The sequence below is a fragment of the Artemia sp. Qi Xiang Cuo genome, chromosome 14, assembly GCF_049724085.1.
Source record: "Artemia sp. Qi Xiang Cuo chromosome 14, ASM4972408v1, whole genome shotgun sequence".
Taxonomy (NCBI): Eukaryota; Metazoa; Arthropoda; class Branchiopoda; order Anostraca; family Artemiidae; genus Artemia; species Artemia sp. Qi Xiang Cuo.
The window spans coordinates 29,316,941-29,338,271 of NC_142807.1; positions in this window are offsets into that span (position 1 = coordinate 29,316,941).

Consider the following 21,331-nt stretch of genomic DNA (forward strand, 5'->3'; position numbering starts at 1 on the left):
CGTCGTAAAAACTTCAAAGGGGGCTCATTCGATTGGAAATCGACAGTTCTAGTGCCCTTTTTAATGGTCAAAAATGACTGCAGGCCAAATAGTCCACCCACGCCCAACATGCCCCCAAACACATCCAATAAAAATTTTGAGATAGCCATTTTGTTCAGCGTTTGTGATTTCCAGATAGAAAATATGTTTTTGAGGAGGACACTCCCCCACAACCCTCAGGGCAAGATTTTTAAGTTATGCCCAGGGGGCATATAAGGTTTTTATAGAAGGCGTTGTCGTAGAAACTTCAAAAAGGCTCATTCCATTGGAAATTCAAAGGGACAGTGCCCTTTTTAATAGTCGAACGTGATTGGAGGGCAACTAGGCCCTCCTCCATGCCCATCATTCCCCCAAATACATCCAATCAAAATTTTGAGATAGCCATTATGTTCAGCGTAGTTGATTTCCAGATAGAAAATATTTTTTTGAGGAGGACACTCCCCCACAACCCCCAGGGCAAGGGTTTTAAGTTATGCCCTGGGGGGATTTAAAGTTTTTATAGAAGGTGTTGTCGTAGAAACTTCGAAAAAAGCTCATTCGATTAGAAATTCAAAGGGCTAGTGCCCTTTTTAATAGTCGAAAGTGATTAGAGGACAACTAGCCCCCCCCCCACGCCCACCTTTTCCCCAAACACAAACAATCAAAATTTCGAGATAGCCAATTTATTAAACGTAGTTTTAAGTTCTGGAAATTAGATCTTTGAGGATGACAACTCTCCCACAACCCTCAAGGTTTTAAGTTATGCCATGGAGGCACATAAGGTTTTTTATAGACAACGTTGTCGTTGAAACTTCAGAAAGGGCTTATTCGATGGGAAATTTAAATGGCTAGTTCCCTTTTTAATAGTCGTAAGTGATTCTAAGGCAAGTGACACCCCTTCCACGCTCACCATTTCCCCAAACACATCCAATCAAAATTTTGGTATTGCCATTTTTTTCAACGTAGCTGAAAGTTCTGGAAATTATAAGTTTGAGCAGGACATTCCCCCCACAGTCTTCAGGAGGAAGGGTTATAAGTTATGCCCTGGGGGCATATATGGTTCTTATGGAAGGAATGTTCGTATAAACTTCAGAGAGGGCTCATTTGATTGGAAATTGAAAGTTATAGTTCACTTTTTAAGCGTCAAAAGATATTGGAGGGTAACCAGCATCCCCCTCCCCCCTAAACCCTTTTTTCCTAAATGCATCCAATAAAAATTTTAAGATAGCTATTTTCCTAAAAACAGTTCAAAGATCATATAACAAAAATCCCGGTGTTGACAAAACCCACCAGGGCCCGGGGGCAAGCGTTGTAAGTTCTGCCCTGGGGGCATATATGGGTCTTATGGAAGGGATACTCGTATTAATTCCAAAGAGGGATCATTTGATTGGAAATTGAAAATTCTAGTTCACTTTTTAAGAGTCAAAAGAGATTGGAGGGCACACACACACACACACACACACACACACACACACACACACACACACACACACACACACACACACACACACACACACACACACACACACACACACACACACACACACACACACACACACACACACACACACACACACACACACACACACACACACACACACACACACACACACACACACACACACACACACACACACACACACACACACACACACACACACACACACACACACACACACACACACACACACACACACACACACACACACACACACACACACACACACACACACACACACACACACACACACACACACACACACACACACACACACACACACACACACACACACACACACACACACACACACACACACACACACACACACACACACACACACACACACACACACACACACACACACACACACACACACACACACACACACACACACACACACACACACACACACACACACACACACACACACACACACACACACACACACACACACACACACACACACACACACACACATATGGCGGGGGGGGGAGGGTGATGAAATTTGTGAAAATAAGGAAATTTCTAGGGTTAACTTCTAATCAATACTGCAACAGGGAAATACCCAAAATTTAATAGAGGAGAGGGATCCACGAAGTGGCGGGTTTATTTGAAATTTGCCACAAAATGTTTCACCACAAAAGGGACAAGCTAACAGTTTTAGCACAGATGATCTATTAGGTTTCACTCTGGGGTACTCGCACCTCAGTCTGGGTTTTTATAATGGGTGAGATAGGGAACAATCATACTGCCTATAATTTATATACTGTGCCCGAAACGAACAGAAATTAAATAAGGAATCATAGCAAAAACATTCAACAAGTAATAATATAAATGAATAAATAGATCTTAAAGCGAGTAATGCATAGATTGAATATATATATCAAGCTTAAAATAAAAAAAAATATTTTCCTATAGAAGCATAAAGGAAACTTAAAACGAACAGAAATTAAATAAACAATCAATGCAAACAAACATACAATAGATATTAATGTAAATTAATAAATAAATCTTAAAAAAGAGTGGAACTTAAATTGAATATGCAAATCCAGCTTGAAACGAACTAAAATCACCATAAACAAGAGTTTGGGTATGACCTCCTTCTCTCACTGTAACAGTCTAAAACCTACTGCGTCAGTAGTGTAGTAGTAACAGTTCCGACGAGGTTGTCCCCCTGCATTCCGACGGGGCAGTCATTCCAACAGGGCAGTCATTAACATGTATCATAAAAAAAACCATCACGCCTATAAAGTCATATCTTTGGTTGGTTTTTTATGTTGTAATTATAATCAGCATACCATGAAAATTCGTGCTGTTCACAGTACAATGATTTTATATTAAATTTCATGTTTCTGTTAAAGTCATGACTGTTTTCATACATCGATGATTGTTTTCCTGGTATGGTTAAACGAAATTGATGGTTACGAAATTCTAGGCAAAATGTTAGGCGTGGTTTTTTATGTTTCAACTTGAACAAGGGTATAAAAACTCTGATGATGAGTTATTTTCTCAGTTCAAATTTGGCATTTGAAATAACACCATGAATTCGAACAAAAGGAATATTGATGAAAGCTACAAGCAAGAAGTAAGTTATTCATTTATATTCTTAGTGGGTAAAGAAATTAATTCTAATATAATATATCGAATGGTTTATACATTCCCCTTATTGTTAAAGAATTGTTAAATTTTTTAAATCTGGATCTTCAGAGGTTGGTAAGGAGCAATATCAAAACATAAAAGTGCGTAACACTGCATTTAAATGGTTTGCGAGCTTAGTACATTAGGCAAATCACACTTATTTTTATTCTGGCTCAAACCCCCCCCCCCCCCTGACTATCCCCAAACCCTATACCCCCCTCCCTACACTCTCCCTCTCTCCTTTTATCCCCCTCCCCCCACCCCCAAAAAAAGCTCCCACACCCGACATGCAAGCTATAGTCCCATTCCAAGAAGATGATGTAGTCATGGAACCAGTCGCCTCTCTCCGCGAGTACGTATATTTTCATCATATTTTGTGGTATTGCATAAGGATTAGTCAGAGAAACAGGTTCTACTTACATAAATAACTCAACATAGGCGCTATAACATATAAGTACCCTGCTTTCTGTTTTAATGTATATATCAAACCTTCTAAGTTGATTGGTAGCGTTTTAAATTAAAAGCGTAAAAATTAGCTTAAGGATTAGCACAATTTTTCTGGCACCTAATTTCTTTTATGTAGTAACAAGTGACTAAAGTGATCGAATATATTTGAAACAAAAAATGAATGGCAGAAGATTAGCTAGGATGAATTTGGAACTCAAGTCCAATTCCAGAATGGAAGTACATAGAGAATACTGTGAAAGTGATGCATTTTTTTTGTAAATTAATTTAAAAAAGTTTTTCCATCCATAAAATAAGTTTTTCAAATAAAAGTAAAGAACTCCATTAAACAAAAATGAGCAGATATAAAATCAAATAAACTTTCCAATGCAGAACTACCACAAATGAAAATCAATACATAAATAAAACCCAAAGTGAACAGAAATTATGGCCGCAGTGGTAGCAGCAACCTAGTAAAGAGCGAACCACAGCGCATACTAACCAAAAGTTAAAAAGCACGTTTCGAAAAAACTGCCTAGTGAAAAAAAATTATTAACACTGAACCAGGAATGGTAACTATTATTTCGTTTCGCCTTAAAAGTAAATGTTTATTGCGAAGAGAAATTTACCATGATTTCGAAAAAAAGCCTCAAACCCCTCAAAAATGGCGTTAGATCAAAATGAAAGGTGTACCATTGGAATCGGTGAGGTCGAAAGCCTTGTAGAGTGAAATTACCGCCCCCCTTCTTGAACAGCAAGGAAAATCACGTTTTTGCATGGGTAACAGTGATCTGTCTCTCCTTTTTTTCTTTCGTTTTTTTCAACAGGCCTAGCAGGCTATCAGAACATCATAGAGAGATGCTTAATGGCTCATTCAAAAACTCTTTCTCATATCTAAGTGCTTTTTATAAATCCTGCCATTTGCAAGTGCCATATGGCTCAAAAATGACACTTTTTGTGCCATTTCTCAAGGGGCGGCACTTTCCTTTTGTGCCATTTCTCAAGGAGTGGCATTAGCAGGCTACCAAAGCATCGTAGACATATCTTTTGTTGTTGATATTAAAGATATTGCATATATTTACGTCCTTCATATAAATTTCACCATCAGCAAGTCCCAAATGGCACTAAAAACGACACTTCTGATGCCGTGACTCAAGTAGAAAAGCTGGGGCTATTGGGCTAGCAGAACATATAAGAGTGATGTTTAATGGCTTATTTGAAAACTTTTAATCATATCTACATGCTTTTTATCAATTCAGTAGTGGGAGCACAATATATTCAAGCAACCAGATACAAAATTGACATGCGATTTCAAGCGGCCAGTTCCCCTGGAATACAAGCAGCCTAAGTTTCAAGTGGTTCCTGTTTTTAAAGGTCCCGCGACGCCATGTTACCATGTGACGCAATATTGTTTCAGTATGATTAATTGGAGCATGGTTGGGACATTTAACAAGTAGCAATAGTAGTATCCATGTATGCACCAAGACACCTACAAGCCCGGGGGCATGAATATGTGTGCAGTTTCAACAGGACAAGACTTATTACAGACAGGCATCTAGTACCACAGAAGGGACAAGACTTACCAGACAGGCATCTAGTACCACAGAAGGGACAGGAATTACCAGACAGGCATCTAGTACCACAGAAGGGACATGACTTGTCAGATAGGTTTTTCTGTGTCAACACCCATTTTCTGGACCAATCACTGACAACGAACCCAGAGGGTACTTATTATATCGGAAGTGTATATCATTTAGAGTTGATCAAGACAGGTTTGGTTAAGAATGTCTCGCGGGTAATTACAGAACGTGAAAAGTAATGCAGTCAGAATTGTTTTAACTTGTAACATTACGACGATTATAGATATGTAGCCAAGATGAGAATAATACGAGAATTATTTTAACTGGATTCTATGAAAGTGGTAAAAAGGGTTCAATTTGCGAAAAAGGTATTCCATTTGCATAACTCTGCTCTGAATGATCTTAATTGGTGATTGAATAATAGGGGTGAAACAGAGCTCGATAACGTTTTTAATTGGATTGTATAAAAGTGGTAAAAAGGGTTAAACTGCTTGCCAGTTACAGTAAGTCCGAGAGGGTGGTAAGTCTCAGGCAATGTAACATTAATGTTAGAAAGGCATCATGTGTATCAGTCTATGGAAACGGTTAGCGATAAGAAGAAGATCTTGCGACTTAACCTGGCCATACTCCTTGCCTGTGCTCTGTATAATACACAAGTACATAATGATGGATGGGGGCAATGTATAATATTCTTTAGCAATGGAGTATGCTAATAAGTTGTAAAGTAATAGAGTCATCGGTGTCAAGATGAACTTGTGACTTGACCTAGCTTTACTTCTCGACTGTATTCTGCATAATACACAAGTAGCATTTGAGCAGTGTCATCAATATAAAATATGCTTCAACACTGTAGTATACTAAAAAGTTGATACTAATAAGGATGTAGATGCCAAAAAAAGAATTTTAATAAAGAAATTCAGAACAATCCTTAGAAATCCTTAGAAATCAACTAGTAAGATGTTTATGGGTTTGAACTATCAAGAACCGCAACCACCAATGACCTTAGCCACCAAGGACCTCAACCTACAAGGGTCCCCTATCCCGAGCCTCCAAGGGATCCCCTCCCTCCAACTTTGTAGGCCCCTTCCCCCATTTTTTATTCTTTTTTTGAAGTTTTTTAGCTTTTTTTTGACATGGTAATTTTTTAAAAACTTTTTTTTATATGTCTTAGAATGACACAAAACATACTTAAAACATAAGAAATTCACATTTAATATTTTCCAAATGAAAAATGAGAATGATATAGAAATGTTAGTCGTGACTTTTACTATTAGAAAAATAATGTTTATAGTAGTACTTTTTTTCGGACTGAATTAAAAAAAAAAATTTCAACTTTTTTTTTTGGACTGAATTTTTTTACATGTCTTAAAATGACATGAAATATACTTTAACAATAACGAAAATCTCTATCAATATTTAAAAAATACAAATGAGAATGATATAAATATGTTAGTAATGACTTTTACTATTAGAAAAATAGTGTTTTTAGTAGCACTTTTTTTTCTGACTTGGAATTTTTTGGACTTGGGGAATTATTCAGCTTATTTTACATGGTGTTTTTTTATCTTTTTTTCAAGTTCCACTTCTGTTCTGAATTTTAAAAAAAGAAAAAAGTTCAACTTCTCTTCTGGATATTTCCATGGAAGTAAAAAAATGCTAAGGTTCGATTCTGATTTTTTTCCAGTGAAATAAAAAAATCTGAAACTTCAATTCCGGATATCCCGGAGAAGAAAAACTTACACATCAGTTCTGAACTCCCTCAAAGAAGAAAAAGTCCCACTTAAGTTCTGAATTTTCTCAAAGAAGAGAAGAAAAGTTCAAGTGCACTTCAACTTGTAAAACGGATTTAGGAGGAATATTAAGAAAATAACTTGTTCTGAATTGATAAAATAAAGCCTTGTGAAAAGTATTGCTTGGTGTTGTGATATTCAAAAAGTCGTAAAGTAATGTTGGGAGTGAAAAAAATGTATACTTCAACTTGTAAAACGGGCTTAGGAGGAATATTAATAAAATAATTTATTCTTAAATGATATAATAAAGCCTTGTGGAAAGTATTACTAGGTGTTTGGGTATGCAAAAAATCGTAAAGTTATGTTGGGAGTGAAAAAAGATGTGTACTTCAACTTGTAAAACGTGTTTAAGAGGAATATAAAGAAAAGAACTTGTTCTGAAATGATATAATAAAGCCCTGTGAAAAGTATTGCTTGGTGTTGGGAAAAGCAAAAAAGTTGTAAAGTAATATTGGGAGTGAAAAAAAGATGTGTACTTCAACTTGTAAAACGTCTTTAAGAGGAATATTGAGAAAAGAACTTGTTCTGAAATGATAGAATAAAGCCTTGTGAAAAGTATTGCTTGGCGTTGGGGTATGCAAAAAGTCGTAAAGTAATGTTGGGAGTGAAAAAAAAGATATGTACTCCAACTTGTAAAACGGGTTTAAGAGGAATATTAAGAAAAGAACTTGCTCTGAAATGATATAATCAAGCCTTGGGAAAAGTATTTCTTGGTGTTGGGGTATGCCAAAGTCATAAAGTGATGTTGGGAGTGAAAAAGATTTCTACTTCAAATAGTAAAACAGGCTTAGAAGGAATATTAAGAAAAGAACTTGTTCTGAAATGATAGAATAAAGCCTTGTAAAAAGTATTGCTTGGTGTTGGGGTATGCAAAAAGTCGTAAAGTTATATTGGGAGTGAAAAAAGATGTGTACTTCAACTTGTAAAATGGTTTTAAGAGGAATATTAAGAAAAGAACTTGTTCTGAAATGATAGAATAAAGCCTTGTGAAAAGTATTGCTTGGTGCTGGGGCATACAAAAAGTCGTAAAGTAATGTTGGGAGTGAAAAAGATATGTACTTCAAATTGTAAAACGGGCTTAGGAATTATATTACAAAAAGAACTTGTTCTGAAGTGATAGAATAAAGCCTTGTGAAAAGCATTGCTTTGTGTTGGGGTATGCAAAACGTCGTAAAGTATTGTTGGGAGTGAAAAAAATGTGTACTTAAACATGTAAAACTTGCTTAGGAGGAATATTAAGAAAATAACTTGTTCTGAAATGATAGAATAAAGTCTTGTAGGGCAAAAAGTCGTAAAGTAATATTGGGAGTGAAAAAAGATGTGTACTTCAACTTGTAAAATGGGTTTAAGAGGAATATTAAGGAAAGAAATTGCTCTGAAATGTTATAATAAAGCCTTGTGAAAAGTATTGCTTGATCTCGGGGTAACCAAAAAATCGTAAAGTAATGTTGGGAGTGAAAAAAACATGTGTACTTCAACTTGTAAAACGGGATTAAGAGGAATATTAAGAAAAGAACTTGTTCTGAAATGTTATAATAAAGCCTTGTGAAAAGTATTGCTTGATCTCGGGGTAACCAAAAAATCGTAAAGTCATGTTGGGATTGAAAAAGATGTGTACTACAACTTGTAAAACGGGCTTAGGAGGACTATTAAGAAAATAACTTGTTCTGAAATGATAGAATAAATGCTTGTGAAAAGTATTGCTTAGTGTTGGGGTATGCAAAAAGTCGTAAAGTAATGATGGAAGTGAAAAAAGATGGGTACTTCAACTTGTAAAACGGGTTTAAGAGGAATATTAAGAAAAAAACTTGTTCTGAAATGATATAATAAAGCCTTGGGAAAAGTGTTTCTTGGGGTTGGGGTATGCAAAAGTCATAAAGTAATGTTGGGAGTGAAAAACATGTCTACTTCAACTTGTAAAACAGGTTGTAAAACTTGTAAAACTTCAGCTTGGTGTTTGGATATACAAAAAGACGGAAAGTAATGTGGGAAGTGAAAAAAGATGTGTACTTCAACTTGTAAAATGGGTTTAAGAGGAATATTAAGAAAAGAACTTGTTCTGAATTGATAAAATAAAGCCTTTTGAAAAGTATTGCTTGGTGTTGTGATATTCAAAAATTCGTAAAGTAAGAAGATGTGTACTTCAACTTGTAAAACGGGCTTAGGATGAATATTAAGAAAAGAAGTTGTTCTGAAATGATAGAATAAAGCCTTGTGAAAAGTATTGCTTGGTGTTAGGGTATGCAAACAGTCGTTATGTAATATTGGGAATGAAAAAAGATGTGTACTTCAACTTGTAAAACGTACTTAGGAGGAATATTAAGGAAACAACTTGTTCTGAAATTATAGAATTAAGCCTAGTGAAAAGTATTGCTTGGTGTTGGGGTATGCAAAAGTCGTAACGTAATGTTGGGAGTGAAAAAAAGATGTGTACTTCAACTTGTAAAACTGGTTTAAAAGGAATATTAAGAAAAGACCTCTTTCTGAAATGATATAATATCGTCTTGTGAAAAGTATTGCTTGGTGTTTGGGTATGCAAAATGACGTAAAGTAATTTTGGGAGTGAAAAAAGATGTGTACTTAAACTTGTAAAACGGGCTTAGGAGGAGTATTAAGAAAAGAACTTTTTCTGAAAATATAGAATATAGTTTTGTGAAAAGTATTGCTAGTTGCTGGGGTATGTAAAAAATCATAAAGTAATATTGGGAGTGAAAAAAAGATGTGTACTTCAACTTGTAAAACTGGTTTAAAAGGAATATTAAGAAAAGACCTCTTTCTGAAATGATATAATATCGTCTTGTGAAAAGTATTGCTTGGTGTTTGGGTATGCAAAATGACGTAAAGTAATTTTGGGAGTGAAAAAAGATGTGTACTTAAACTTGTAAAACGGGCTTAGGAGGAGTATTAAGAAAAGAACTTTTTCTGAAAATATAGAATATAGTTTTGTGAAAAGTATTGCTAGTTGCTGGGGTATGTAAAAAATCGTAAAGTAATATTGGGAGTGAAAAAAAGATATGTACTTCAACTTGTAAAACGGGCTTAGGAGGAATATTAAGAAAAGAACTTGTTCTGAAATAATAGAATAAAGCCTTGAGAAAAGTATTGCTTGGTGTTGGGGTATTCAAAAAGTCGTAAAGTAATGTTGGGAGTGAAAAAAGATGTGTACTTCAACTTATAAAACGGGTTTAAGAGGAATATTAAGAAAATAAATTGTTCTGTAATGATAGAATAAAGCCTTGTGAAATGTATTGCTTGGTGTTAGGGTATGCAAAAAGTCGTAAAGTAATGTTTGGAGTGAAAAAGATGTGTACTTCAACTTGTAAAACGGGCTTAGGAGGAATATTAAGAAAAGCTCTTGTTCTGAAAGGAAAGAATAAAGCTTTGTGAAGGGTATTGCTAGGTGTTGGGGTACGCAAAAAGTCTTAAAGTAATGTTAGGAGTGAAAGAAAGATGCGTGTTCAACTTGTAAAACGTACTTAGGAGGAATATTAAGAAAAGAACATGTGCTGAAATAATAGAATAAAGCCTAGTGAAAAGTATTGCTTGGTGTTGGGGTATGCAAAAGTCGTAATGTAATGTTAGGAGTGAAAAAAAGATGTGTGGTTTAAGAGGAATATTAACAAAAGACCTCTTTCTGAAATGATAGAATAAAGCCTTGTGAAAAGTATTGCTTGGTGTTTGGGTAAGCAAAATGACATAAAGTAATGTTGGGAGTGAAAAAAGATGTTTACTCTCAATTGTAAAACGGGCTTAGGATGAATATTAAGATAAGAACTTGTTCCGAAAAGATAGAATAAAGCCTTGTGAAAAGTATTGCTAGTTGCTGGGGTATGCAAAAAATCGTAAAGTAATATTGGGAGTGAAAAAAAGATATGTACTTCAACTTGTAAAACGAGCTTTGGAGGAATATTAAGAAAAGAACTTGTTCTTAAATGATAGAATAAAGCCTTGTGAAAAGTATTGCTTGGTTTTGGGGTATGCAATAAGTCGTAAAGTAATGTTGGGAGTGAAAAAAGATGTGTACTTCAACTTATAAAACGGGCTTAGGAGGAATATTAAGAAAACAAATTGTTCTGTAATGATAGAATAAAGCCTTGTGAAAAGTATTGCTTGGTGTTGGGGTATGCAAAAGTCGAAAGTAATGTTAGGATTGAAAAAAGATGTGTACTTCAACTTTTAAAACAGGTTTAAGAGGAATATAAAGAAGAGAACTTGTTCTGAAATGACAGAATAAAGCCTTTTGAAAAGTATTGCTTGGTGTTGGGGTATGCAAAAAGTCATAAAGTTATGCTGGGAGTGAAAAAAGATGTGTACTTTAACTTGTAAAACGGGCCTAGGATGAATATTAAGAAAAGAACTTGTTCTTAAATGATAGAATAAAGCCTTGTGAAAAATATTGCTTGGTTTTGGGTAATGCAATAAGGCGTAAAGTAATGTTGTGAGTGAAAAAAGATGTGTACTTCAACTTATAAAACTGGCTTAGGAGGAATATTAAGAAAAGAAATTGTTCTGTAATGATAGAATAAAGCCTTGTGAAAAGTATTGCTTGGTGTTGGGGTATGCAAAAGTCGAAATTAATGTTTGGAGTGAAAAAAGATGTGTACTTAAACTTTTAAAACAGGCTTAAGAGGAATATTAAGAAAAGAACTTGTTCTGAAATGATAGAATTAAGCCTTGTGAAAAGTATTGCTTGGTGTTGGGGTATGCAAAAAGTCGTAAAGTAATGTTTGGAGTGAAAAATATGTGTACTTCAACTTGTAAAACGGGCTTAGGAGGAATATTAAGAAAAGAACTTGTTCTGAAATGAAAGAATAAAGCTTTGTGAAGGGTATTGCTAGGTGTTGGGGTATGCAAAAAGTCTTAAAGTAATGTTGGGAGTGAAAGAAAGATGCGTGTTCAACTTGTAAAACGTACTTAGGAGGAATATTAAGAAAAGAACTTGTTCTGAAATTATAGATTAAAGCCTAGTGAAAAGTATTGTAAAGTATTGTTCAACTTGTAAAACGTACTTAGGAGGAATATTAAGAAAAGAACATGTCCTGAAATAATAGAATAAAGCCTAGTGAAAAGTATTGCTTGGTTTTGGGGTATGCAAAAGTCGTAAAGTAATGTTGGGAGTGAAAAAAAGATGTGTACTTCAACCTGTAAAACGGGTTTAAGAGGAATATTAACAAAAGACCTCTTTCTGAAATGATAGAATAAAGCCTTGTGAAAAGTATTGCTTGGTGTTTGGGTAAGCAAAATGACATAAAGTAATGTTGGGAGTGAAAAAAGATGTTTACTCTCAATTGTAAAACGGGCTTAGGATGAATATTAAGATAAGAACTTGTTCCGAAAAGATAGAATAAAGCCAAAGTCGTAAAGTAATGTTGGGAGTGAAAAAAAGATGTGTACTTCAACCTGTAAAACGGGTTTAAGAGGAATATTAAGAAAAGACCTCTTTCTGAAATGATAGAATAAAGCCTTGTGAAAAGTATTGCTTGGTGTTTGGGTAAGCAAAATGAAATAAAGTAATGTTGGGAGTGAAAAAAGATGTGTACTCTCAATTGTAAAACGGGTTTAGGATTAATATTAAGATAAGAACTTGTTCCGAAAAGATAGAATAAAGCCTTGTTAAAAGTATTGCTAGTTGCTGGGGTATGTAAAAAATCGTAAAGTAATATTTGGAGTGAAAAAGAGATATGTATTTCAACTTGTAAAACGGGCTTTGGAAGAATATTAAGAAAAGAACTTGTTCTGAAATGATAGAATAAAGCCTTGTGAACAGTATTGCTTGGTTTTGGGGTATGCAATAAATTGTAAAGTAATGTTAGGAGTGAAAAAAGATGTGTACTTCAACTTATAAAATGGGCTTAGGAGGAATATTAAGAAAAGAACTTGTTCTGTAATGATAGAATAAAGCCTTGTGAAAAGTATTGCTTGGTGTTGGGGTATGCAAAAGTCGAAAGTAATTTTAAGATAGAAAAAAGATTTGTACTTCAACTTTTAAAACAGGTTTAAGAGGAATATAAAGAAGAGAACTTGTTCTGAAATGATATGATAAAGCCTTGTGAAAAGTATTGCTTGGTTTTGGGGTATGCAATAAGTCGTAAAGTAATGTTGGGAGTGAAAAAAGATGTGTACTTTATCTTTAAAAATAACGGGATTAGGAGGAATATTAAGAAAAGAAATTGTTCTGTAATGATAGAATAAAGCCTTGTGAAAAGTATTGCTTGGGTTTGGGGTATGCAAAAGTCGAAATTAATGTTGAGAGTGAAAAAAGATGTGTACTTAAACTTTTAAAACAGGCTTAAGAGGAATATTAAGAAAAGAACTTGTTCTTAAATGATAGAATAAAGCCTTGTGAAAAGTATTGCTTGGTTTTGGGGTATGCAATAAGTCGTAAAGTAATGTTGGGAGTGAAAAAAGATGTGTACTTTATCTTTAAAAAAAACGGGCTTAGGAGGAATATTAAGAAAACAAATTGTTCTGTAATGATAGAATAAAGCCTTGTGAAAAGTATTGCTTGGTGTTGGGGTATGCAAAAGTCGAAAGTAATGTTGGGAGTGAAAGAAAGATGTGTGTTCTAAAGAAAGATGGTCGGAGTGAAAAAAGATGTGTACTTAAACTTTTAAAACAGGCTTAAGAGGAATATTAAGAAAAGAACTTGTTCTGAAATGATAGAATTAAGCCTTGTGAAAACTATTGCTTGGTGTTGGGGTATGCAGAAAGTCGTAAAGTAATATTTGGAGTAAAAAGATGTGTACTTCAACTTGTAAAACGGGCTTGGGAGGAATATTAGGAAAAGAACTTGTTCTGAAATGAAAGAATAAAGCTTTGTGAAGGGTATTGCTAGGTGTTGGGGTATGCAAAAAGTTTTAAAGTAATGTTGGGAGTGAAAGAAAGATGCGTGTTCAACTTGTAAAACGTACTTAGGAGGAATATTAAGAAAAGAACTTGTTCTGAAATTATAGAATAAAGCCTAGTGAAAATATTGCTTGGTGTTGGGGTATTCAAAAGGCGTAAAGTAATGTTGGGAGTGAAAAAAGATGTGTACTTCAACTTATAAAACGGGCTTAGGAGGAATATTAAGAAAATAAATTGTTCTGTAATGATAGAATAAAGCCTTGTGAAAAGTATTGCTTGGTGTTGGGGTATGCAAAAGTCGAAAGTAATGTTGAGAGTGAAAAAAGATGTGTACTTAAACTTTTAAAACAGGCTTAAGAGGAATATTAAGAAAAGAACTTGTTCTGAAATGATAGAATTAAGCCTTGTGAAAAGTATTGCTTGGTGTTGGGGTATGCAGAAAGTCGTAAAGTAATATTTGGAGTGAAAAAGATGTGTACTTCAAATTGTAAAACGGGCTTAGGAGGAATATTAGGAAAAGAACTTGTTCTGAAATGAAAGAATAAAGCTTTGTGACGGGTATTGCTAGGTGTTGGGGTATGCAAAAATTTTTAAAGTAATGTTGGGAGTGAAAGAAAGATGCGTGTTCAACTTGTAAAACGTACTTGGGAGGAATATTAAGAAAAGAACTTGTTCTGAAATTATAGAATAAAGCCTAGTGAAAAGTATTGCTTGGTGTTGGGGTATGCAAAAGTCGTAAAGTAATGTTGGGAGTGGAAAAAAGATGTGTACTTCAACCTGTAAAACGGGTTTAAGAGGAATATTAAGAAAAGACCTCTTTCCGAAATGATAGAATAAAGCCTTGTGAAAAGCATTGCTTGGTGTTTGGGTAAGCAAAATGACATAAAGTAATGTTGGGAGTGAAAAAAGATGTGTACTCTCAATTGTAAAACGGGCTTAGGATGAATATTAAGATAAGAACTTGTTCCGAAAAGATATAATAAAGCCTTGTGAAAAGTATTGCTAGTTGCTGATTGCTAGTTGCTGGGGTATGCAAAAAATTGTAAAGTAATATTGGGAGTGAAAAAAAGATATGTACTTCAACTTGTAAAACGGGCTTTGGAGGAATATTAAGAAAAGAACTTGTTCTGAAATGATAGAATAAAGCCTTATGAAAAGTATTGCTTGGTGTTGGGGTACGTAAAAAGTCGTAAAGAAATATTGGGAGTGAAAATAAAATGTTTACTTCAACTTGTAAAACGGGTTTAAGAGGAAAATTAAGAAAAGAACTTGTTCTGAAATGATATAATAAAGCCTTTTGAAAAGTATTGCTTGGTGTTGGGGTATGCAAGAAGTCGTAAAGTTATGTTGGGAGTGGAAAAAGATGTGTAGCTCAACTTTTAAAACATGTTTAAGAGGAATACCAAGAAAAGAACTTGTTCTGAAATGATATGATAAAGCCTTGTGAAAAGTATTATTTGATGTCGGGGTACGCAAAAAATCGTAAAGTAATGTTAGGGGTGAAAAAAAGATATGTACTTAAACTTGTAAAACGGGCTTAGGAGGAATATTAAGAAAATAACTTATTCTGAAATGATAGAATAAAGCCTTGTGAAAAGTATTGCTTGGTTTTGGGGTATGCAATAAGTCGTGAAGTAATGTTAGGAGTGAAAAAAGATGTGTACTTGAACTTATAAAACGGGCCTTGGAAGGATATTAAGAAAAGAAGTTGTTCTGTAAGGATAGAATAAAGCCTTGTGAAAAGTATTGCTTGGTGTTGGGGTATACAAAAGTCGAAAGTAATGTTTGGAGTGAAAAAAGATGTGTACTTCAACTTTTAAAACTGGTTTAAGAGAAATATTAAGAAAAGAACTTGTTCTGAAATGATAGAATAAAGCCTTGTGAAAAGTATTGCTTGGTTTTTGGGGTATGCAATAAGTCGTAAAGTAATGTTGGGAGTGTAAAAAGATGTGTACTTCAACTTATAAAACGGGCTTAGGAGGAATATTAAGAATAAAACTTGTTCTGTAATGATAGAATAAAGCCTTGTGAAAAGTATTTCTTGGTGTTGGGGTATGCAAAAGTCGAAAGTAATGTTAGGATTGAAAAAAGATGTGTACTTCAACTTTTAAAACAGGTTTAAGAGGAATATTAAGAAGAGAACTTGTTCTGAAATGATAGATTAAAGCCTTGTAAAAAGTATTGCTTGGTGTTGGGGTATGCAAAAAGTCATAAAGTAATGCTGGGAGTGAAAAAAGATGTGTACTTCAACTTGTAAAACGGGCCTAGGATGAATATTAAGAAAAGATGTTGTTCTGAAATGATAGAATAGCCTTGTGAAAAGTATTGCTTGGTGTTGGGGTATGCAAAAAGTCGTAAAGTAATGTTGGGAGTGAAAAAAAAGATGTGTACTTCAACTTGTAAAAAGGGTTTAAGAGGAATACTGAGAAAAGAACTTGTTCTGAAATGATATAATAAAGCCTTGTGAAAAGTATTGCTTGATCTCGGGATACGCAAAAAGTCGTAAAGTAATGTTGGGATTGTAAAAAGATGTGTACTTCAACTTGAAAACGGGTTTAGGAGGAATATTAAGAAAATAACTTGTTCTGAAATGATAAAATTAAGCCTTGTGAAAAGTATTGCTTGGTGTTGGGGTATGCAGAAAGTCGTAAAGTAATATTTGGAGTGAAAAAGATGTGTACTTCAACTTGTAAAACGGGCTTAGGAGGAATATTAGGAAAAGAACTTGTTCTGAAATGAAAGAATAAAGCTTTGTGAAGGGTATTGCTAGGTGTTGGGGTATGCAAAAAGTTTTAAAGTAATGTTGGGAGTGAAAGAAAGATGCGTGTTCAACTTGTAAAACGTACTTGGGAGGAATATTAAGAAAAGAACTTGTTCTGAAATTATAGAATAAAGCCTTGTGAAAAGTATTGCTTGGTGTTGGGGTATGCAAAAGTCGTAAAGTAATGTTGGGAGTGGAAAAAAGATGTGTACTTCAACCTGTAAAACGGGTTTAAGAGGAATATTAAGAAAAGACCTCTTTCTGAAATGATAGAATAAAGCCTTGTGAAAAGTATTGCTTGGTGTTTGGGTAAGCAAAATGACATAAACTAATGTTGGGAGTGAAAAAAGATGTGTACTCTCAATTGTAAAACGTGCTTAGGATGAATATTAAGATAAGAACTTTCTTCAGAAAAGATATAATAAAGCCTTGTGAAAAGTATTGCTAGATGCTGGGGTATGCAAAAAATCGTAAAGTAATATTGGGAGTGAAAAAAAGATATGTACTTCAACTTTAAAACGGGCTTTGAAGGAATATTAACAAAAGAACTTGTTCTGAAATGATAGAATAAAGCCTTATGAAAAGTATTGCTTGGTGTTGGGGTACGTAAAAAGTCGTAAAGAAATATTGGGAGTGAAAATAAAATGTTTACTTCAACTTGTAAAACGGGTTTCAGAGAAAAATGAAGAAAAGAACTTGTTCTGAAATGATATAATAAAGCCTTTTGAAAAGTATTGCTTGGTGTTGGGGTATGCAAGAAGTCGTAAAGTAATGTTGGGAGTGAAAAAAGATGTGTAGCTCAACTTGTAAAACGGGTTTAAGAGGAATACCAAGAAAAGAACTTGTTCTGAAATGATATGATAAAGCCTTGTGAAAAGTATTATTTGATGTCGGGGTACGCAAAAAGTCGTAAAGTAATGTTAGGGGTGAAAAAAAGATATGTACTTAAACTTGTAAAACGGGCTTAGGAGGAATATTAAGAAAATAACTTATTCTGAAATGATAGAATAAAGCCTTGTGAAAAGTATTGCTTGGTTTTGGGGTATGCAATAAGTCGTGAAGTAATGTTAGGAGTGAAAAAAGATGTGTACTTGAACTTATAAAACGGGCCTTGGAAGGATATTAAGAAAAGAAGTTGTTCTGTAAGGATAGAATAAAGCCTTGTGAAAAGTATTGCTTGGTGTTGGGGTATACAAAAGTCGAAAGTAATGTTTGGAGTGAAAAAAGATGTGTACTTCAACTTTTAAAACTGGTTTAAGAGAAATATTAAGAAAAGAACTTGTTCTGAAATGATAGAATAAAGCCTTGTGAAAAGTATTGCTTGGTTTTTGGGGTTTGCAATAAGTCGTTAAGTAATGTTGGGAGTGTAAAAAGATGTGTACTTCAACTTATAAAACGGGCTTAGGAGGAATATTAAGAATAAAACTTGTTCTGTAATGATAGAATAAAGCCTTGTGAAAAGTATTTCTTGGTGTTGGGGTATGCAAAAGTCGAAAGTAATGTTAGGATTGAAAAAAGATGTGTACTTCAACTTTTAAAACAGGTTTAAGAGGAATATAAAGAAGAGAACTTGTTCCGAAATGACAGAATAAAGCCTTGTAAAAAGTATTGCTTGGTGTTGGGGTATGCAAAAAGTCATAAAGTAATGTTGGGAGTGAAAAAAGATGTGTACTTCAACTTGTAAAAAGGGTTTAAGAGGAATACTGAGAAAAGAACTTGTTCTGAAATGATATAATAAAGCCTTGTGAAAAGTATTGCTTGATCTCGGGATACGCAAAAAGTCGTAAAGTAATGTTGGGATTGTAAAAAGATGTGTACTTCAACTTGAAAACGGGTTTAGGAGGAATATTAAGAAAATAACTTGTTCTGAAATGATAGAATAAACCCTTGTGAAAAGTATAGCTTGGTGTTGGGGTATGCAAAAAGTCATAAAGTAATGTTGGGAGTTAAAAAAGATCTGTACTTGAACTTGTAAAACGGGTTTAAGAGGAATATTAAGAAAAGAACTTGTTCTGAAATGATAGAATAAAACCTTGTAAAAAGAATTCCTTGGTGCTGGGGTATGCAAAAAGTCGTAAAGTATTGTTGGGAGTGAAAAAAGATGTGTAATCCAACTTATAAAACAGGTTCAAGAGGAATATTATGAAAAGAACTTGTTCTGAAATGATAGAATAAAGCCTTGTAAAAAGTATTGTTTGATGTTAGGGTGTGCAAAAAGTCGTAAAGTAATGTTGGGAGCGAAAAAAGATGTGTACTTCAACTTTTAAAACGGGTTTAAGAGGAATATTAAGAAAAGAACTTGTTCTGAAATGATAGAATAAAGCCTAGTGAAAAGTATTGCTTGGTGTTGGGGTATGCAAAAGTCGAAAGTAGTGTTGGGCGTGAAAAAAGATGCGTACTTCAACTTTTAAAACAGGTTTAAGAGGAATATTAAGAAAAGAACTTGTTCTGAAATGATAGAATAAAGCCTTGTGAAAAATATTGCTTGGTGTTGGGCTATGCAAAAAGTCGTAAAGTAAGAATGGGAGTGAAAAAAGATGTGTAATTCAACTTAAAAAATAGTTTTAAGAGGAATATTATGAAAAGAACTTGTTCTGAAATGATAGAATAAAGCCTTGTGAAAAGTATTGCTTGTTGCTGGGGCATGCAAAAGTCGAAAGTAATGTTGGGAGTGAAAGAAAGATTCGTGTTCAACTTTTAAAACGTGCTTAGGAGGAATATTAAGAAAAGAACTTGTTCTGAAATTATAGAATAAAGCCTAGTGAAAAGTATTGCTTGGTGTTGGGGTATGCAAAAGTCGTAAAGTAATGTTGGGAGTGAAAAAAGATGTGTACTTCAACCTGTAAAACGGGTTTAAGAGGAATATTAAGAAAATACCTCTTTCTGAAATGATATAATAAAGCCTAGTGAAAAGCATTGCTTGGTGTTTGGGTAAGCAAAAAGACACAAAGTAATGTTGGGAGTGAAAAAATATGTGTACTCTCAATTGTAAAACAGGCTTAGGATGAATATTAAGAAAAGAGCTTGTTCCGAAAAGATAGAATAAAGCCTTGTGAAAAGTATTGCTAGTTGCTGGGGTATGCAAAAAATCGTAAAGTAGTATTGGGAGTGGAAAAAAGATATTTACTTCAACTTGTAAAACGGGCTTAGGAGGAATATTAATAAAAGAACTTGTTCTGAAATGATAGAATAAAGCCTTATGAAAAGTATTGCTTGGTGTTGGGGTATGCAAAAAGTCGTAAAGTAATATTGGGAGTAAAAAATAAAATGTTTACTTCAACTTGTAAAACGGATTTAAGAGGAAAATTTTCTTAATATTCCTACTAAGCCCGTTTTACAAGTTGTAGTACACATCGTTTTTTAATTCCAACATAACTTTAAGACTTTTTGCGTACCCCGACATCAAGCATTGTTCTGGGTACCCGGCTGACTGACCTTATTTCAAGCAATAGGCTATACGAAAAATGTGGTTCAATACTGCTCTCTAGGGCTATAATGAAAGAAAGGTTGAGATAGCTATGGCACGTTGTGTGGATGAAGGATGACAGATTGCTGAAGATTGTTCTTTTCGGCCAACCGTCTAGGGCTAAACGCAAAACAGACCGTCCTCGTCTGGGGTGGGAGGACGTCATAAAGAAAGATTTAAAGGAAATGTGAACTTTGTGGGAGAGTGAAAAACGGTAGGCTTTGAATAGATTGGGATGGAGGAGGAGTAAGCTTAGCTGTGTTAGCCTCAGGGGGCTTGGTGCTGCGGTGAGTTGTTAGTAGTAGTTTTAATGTTTAGACCACTAGTTTGATCCAGTTGGATCCCAGGGATTCCATTAGAGCCTCAACTGGGAATTAAGATGGCGTGATGAAAAATAGGGGTTAACAATTCGTAAGTAGGGGTCCGTAAAAATTTATCTGGTTTAGATAATGATGAAATAAGTAGTAGTAGCAGTAGAGTAGCAGTAGTAGTAATAGTAATAGTAATAGTAGTTGCAGGGGTAGTAGTAATAGTAGTAGAAGCAGTAGTAGTAGAATTAGTAGTAGTCTTAGCTTTAGCGGTCTTAGTAGTAGCAGTAGTAGCAATAGTAGTAGCAGTAGCAGTAGTAGTAACGGTGGAAGAAGTAGTAATAGGATGCAATAGGATTGCCTCTTGGTTAGTTCAACATCCCACAACAAGCTCTGTAAATTTCAACTTCACATACCTGGTCGTTTCTAAGATATTGGTGATACACCCCTTGGACAACCTTCATGCAGCCTGCATGCTGTGATTCAATTCAACTTTCCTCCTCAATTTCCCTGAAAATTTCAACTTTATACATCTTCAGCACCAGCACTAGTAGCAGCCGTAGTATTAACATGTTGCCTTTTGGACAGTTGAACATCCCCCTCATCAAGCCCTGGAAGTTTCAACTTAATACACTTAGCCAAGGCTATGATATTGCCGATATGACGTTTTTATACCTGTATATCTATAGGGTGTTGTAATGTAGCTGGACTTACCCCTCAACACATCCTGAAATTTTCATCTTACTACTCTTAGCGATAGTAGTAGTTGCAATAAAGGTAGCAGTTGGAGTAGTTGTAGCAGTAGTAACAGCAGTGGTAGTAGCATTAGCAGTGCCATGCAAATATTGACTTTCAGTCAATTCCCCCAATTTTTGGTCCCTGAAAGTTCCAACTTAATTCCCCAATCTATTCCCGAGATACACTCTTATGACATTTTTTATGCATGGGGTGTGTTTTGATTTAGTTCAAATTACCCTTC